The sequence below is a fragment of the Nycticebus coucang genome, chromosome 2 (assembly GCF_027406575.1).
Source record: "Nycticebus coucang isolate mNycCou1 chromosome 2, mNycCou1.pri, whole genome shotgun sequence".
NCBI classification, from domain to species: Eukaryota; Metazoa; Chordata; class Mammalia; order Primates; family Lorisidae; genus Nycticebus; species Nycticebus coucang.
Window position 1 is genome coordinate 21,544 of NC_069781.1, and position 4,554 is coordinate 26,097.

The following is a 4,554-nucleotide window of genomic DNA, read 5'->3' on the forward strand; positions in this document are numbered from 1 at the left end:
CCTGCCCCAGTTTTCTTTTCTTTTCTTTTTTTTTGAGACAGAGTCTCACTTTGTTGCCCTTGGTAGAGTGCTGTGGTGTCATAGCTCATAGAAACCTCAAACTCTTGGGCTTAAGTGATTCTCCTGCCTCAGCCTCCCAAGTAGCTGGAAACAGCAGAACCTCCTTGCAGCCCTGAGATAAACACAGCACCTTACTCTACCAGAATGTCTGTAGAAAGTCAAGATAAGCAATATGCCACCACAGATTGTGACCAAGAGCCACTGAGCCTATGCACAAGGCTGAAAGAATGAACAATATTAACCTAGAAGAAATTGTATCAATGTACAGAAAGTTTCAAAGTTCTGTTCAGTAGTTTGTACTGAGATTTCTCTGTCTCCAGTCTACTTTTTCTAAGACTGCCATTGCTAGACTGCCATTCTTCCCTGACAATCAGAGGTAACATTCACTGAGGTAACATTCACTTCCTGTTTCCTTCCTGTCCAGTCAAGGCCACTTAGCTGCCTGCTTCAGTTCTAATGTGAACATTAGAAACTCCTTTGGAATATGAGGGAGCTAAGACACTAGAGAATTGTAAAAAAAAATTTTTCAGGAACTGTTATTTATTATCAAAGTCATATTTGATGTTAACAAGATGACGCAACTACAAAAAAAATTGTGCACATGGCAATCTCAATGCAAACAGTCAAATGGAACCCCAGTCATTAAAAAAGTAATTCAAATTACCCCAAAAGCAACTGAAAAAAAAATTTTTTTTTTTAGACAGAGCCTCAAGCTGTTGCCCTGGGTGGAGTGCCGTGTCATCACATAGAGTTTGCTCATAGCAAACTCCAATTCCTAGGCTCAAGTGATTCTCCTACCTCCACCTCCCAAGTAGCTGGGACTACGTTGCAGCCCTCATTGTTGTTTGGCAGGCCCAGGCTGGGTTCAAACACACCAGCTTAGGTGTATGTGGCTGGCGCCTTAGCCACTTGAGCCACAGGTGCCGAGCCACACTGAATTTTTTAAACATCTTTATACATCCAGTCAACAAATTAAAATGGTTAACAAGAAAAAATACAAATTCAGAGGTCTGGTACTGATGTTTAAAAAAGGCAACTGCTTATGCGTTTCTGTCTATTCAAACATCAATCTCTTGGCCACTCAGCTTCATGCCATTCATCATCTGGCAGGTCCTCTCAGCCACCTCTGGAGATTCAATCTTTTTTTTTTTTGGTTTTTGGCCGTGGCTAGGTTTGAACCCGCCACCTCCGGCATATGGGACCGGCGCCCTACTCCTTGAGCCACAGGCGCCGCCCCTGGAGATTCAATCTTAACCACACTGCACCCCTTGGACTTCCCCTTCTCCATCTTGATGTCAGCATACAGCACATGGTCACATTCCTTAAATTTGTCCTTTAGCATCTTCCATGTAAAATCAAATGGGAGATTTCTCACAAATATCTGGCAGGCCTTCCTGGTTACCCCAGGAGCATGGCCACCAACGCCACCAAAGGAACCTGTGAAGCTTCCACCGAAGTTGCCACGTTCCATCTTGATGGCACTGCCACCACCACCCATGGCCAGGCCCAGTGCCCAAGGCTGGGCCCATGGCAGGGCTCATGCACTCCAGGCTGTTGGCACCCATGTGCTCCAGGCCCATCCGCTCCAGGTTGTTGGCACCCAAGCACTCTAGGCTGGTGGCCATGCAATCCATCACAGGGCCCGTGTGCTCCAGGCCAGTCCCCATGCCCACAGGCACCATGCGTTCCATGCACAGGCCCATGTGCTCCATACAAGAGCCCATGCACTCAATGGTTTGGCCCACATGGTTGATGGGAGCAGCCAGGCCCTTCAGGTGGAAGCCCATGGCAGAGTTCATGCACTCCACACCAGAACCAATGTGCTCCATGGTCTGGCCTATACGCTCGATGCTAGAGGCCATATGGTTGAGGCCCAGTGGCCCATGTGCTCAATGCCAGAGTCCATGTGGTCCATGACTAGGCCCATATGCTCAATCTCAGAGCCTATGCGATCCATGCCATGGCCCAGGTCTGCACCAATGTGCTCCATTCTGGCACCACCAATGCAGTCAATGCCAGGGCCCATCCTCTCAATTCCAGGGACACTGCCTCCACCTCTACCTCTTCCCTGCTTTGCAATGATCTCTCCTCTCTTCAGTGCATTACGTAGGATTTCGTTTATTCTGCCCATATTCATTCCAGATCCAAAACAACCCATGTTTTCTATACCACCACCAAAAGGTCCCTCCATGCCTCCCATTTTATTTATTCCAAATCCTATGCCTTCCATTCCCATTCCTGCAGGTCCTAAGTTTCCCAGGCCAATGCCTTTATTCAGGTGATTGGCATCAATAGGCTGCCCTCCTGGTCCTAACCCCAAGCCAATGCCACCAAGGCCATGAGTAAGTTGTTGTGGATGCTCAGGAGGGAAAAAAATCTCCCTTTGGTAAGGCCCTCTCATCCACTTTGACATGCATTGGTCTATCAAATAGCAGTTGGCCATTGAACATAGATATAGCTTGCACAGCTTCAATGGACTATTCAAATGTAACAGTGCCTATTCTATGACTTTTTCTATCTTTATCCTCAAGAATGTCTGCCTGGACCACCACACCAGCCATACTAAAAACTTCCTTCAGTCTCTTCCAGTCAACTTTATAATCCAGATTTACTACAAATACTGTGCTTCCAAGTCTTCCAGACTGTAATGCATGGATAATCTCATGTGGGATGTTAGGATTATTTAGGATACTGGGTGGGATATTAATCATTCCTGGGCCACCTGGTCCCATACCCATTCCACCAGTGGTAGCCATAACTTTTTGCATTGCTCTCCTGGCATGTTCACCATCAGGATCTTCTTTGACTTTCAGTAGTCTTCCACTCAGACTATGCTTGTTTAGGACTTCTGCGGCTTTTTTCATGCTTTCTTCCATTTTTAATTCAACAACGGCACATTCTCTTGACTTTCCTTCAGTGTCCATTAAGAACTCACCAACTTTTTCTTTTTCTTTCTTTTTTTTTTTTTATAGAGACAGAGTCTCACTTTACCACCCTCGGTAGAGTGCCATGATGTCACACGGCTCACAGCAACCTCCAGCTTTGGGGCTTAACGCAATTCTTTTGTATCGGCCTCCCAAGCAGCTGGGACTACAGGCGCCTGCCACAATGCCCGGCTATTGTTTGATTGCAGTTTGGCCGAGGCCGGGTTTGAACCCGCTACCCTCGGTATATGGGGCCAGCGCCCTACTCACTGAGCCACAGGCACCACCCACCAACTTTTTCTTTAACGAGGTCTCTAAGTGACTGCCATTTCACATCAAAAGATACGTTTGTAATGAAGGCTCTGTATTTTAGTTGGATTGGCATATGGCTCAAAGCGATTGCCTCCTCTTTTTATGTTTTTCTCCTTCCTCTTCTCATTCTGAGTAGGTCATTCTCCTTCACCCTTAGGGCCTACAGCCCAGTTGCCACTCGGCGCCTCAATCCTCCTCGATTTTTTGATCTCTGTCACTGCCACCTTGGCTGCCGTTTCGACCCCTGCAGCCATTTTCTCCGCGTCTGGGCTTTGTGTCTGTAATATTTTTTTTGTGAAACTGGTCACACCTGCCTAGCTCCTCACCTAGCCTGCCTGCCACCCTGAAATCTAACGGTGTTTTCTTTGTCATATTTTTTAGTTACTTGGAACCAGAGACACTGTTGCTTTCCTTCCAGGTGTCTCTCTTTGTTTACAGGAATGTCTTTGACCAGTGGCCTAGACCTGTCCCACCATTGTACCTTGGTTACTGATAACCTGCTTTCTAGTTTCAAAGCTTCACAGATAGAGAGGAATTTTACCTTAGGATAGTTCATAACCACAGTCTCAACTGTACTTTATTTATTTATTTATTTATTTTGAGACAGAGTCTCACTATGTTGTCCTTGGTAGAGTGCCATGGCACCACAGTTCACAGCAATCTCAAACTTTTGGGCTTAAGCCATTCTCTTGCCTCAGCCTCACAAGTAGCTGGGACTACAGGTGTCTGGCCACAATGCTTGGCTATTTTTTTTTGGTTCTAGTTGTCCTTGATGTTTAGCTAGCCCAGGCCAGGCTCGAACCCGTCACCCTCGGTTCATGTGGGTGAACTGTACTAAACACCACTGTACTAAGGACGGTACCTAATTTAAATAATTTAGACTGATAAGATTTGGATCTTTTGAGCTGAGATTTTTAGACTTGAATTGCTAATGCAATGGACTGAGGCTTTGGAAGACCTTGGAATAAATATATCGTGCATATGAATAGGTATAGACACTTGGGGGACAGAGAACTGTGGTGAGAAAACTAGTAACAAAGACAGAAAAATAAATGTAATGTTAAAAATACATATTGTATAAAGACCAGGTGGCGCTCTAGTCCTAGGAAAAGAACGATTAAAAACATTCGGTGGATGAACATGAGGCAGTGCCCCAGGCCTAGAAAAGAAATGGTGGGAAGTTGCTAGCTGGTTGCCATGGAGACGGGTCCCGTTTTCCCGATTTTCCTGAATTTAATCTGGGCGTGGGGGCGGCATC

The 4,554-nt window shown here is 46.0% G+C and overlaps 1 pseudogene; it reads right to left on the reverse strand.

Annotated features, from left to right (window-relative positions):
• Positions 1-1,100: 1,100 nt before the first annotated feature.
• Positions 1,101-3,556, reverse strand: LOC128563320 (heterogeneous nuclear ribonucleoprotein M-like; annotated as a pseudogene).
• Positions 3,557-4,554: the final 998 nt, after the last annotated feature.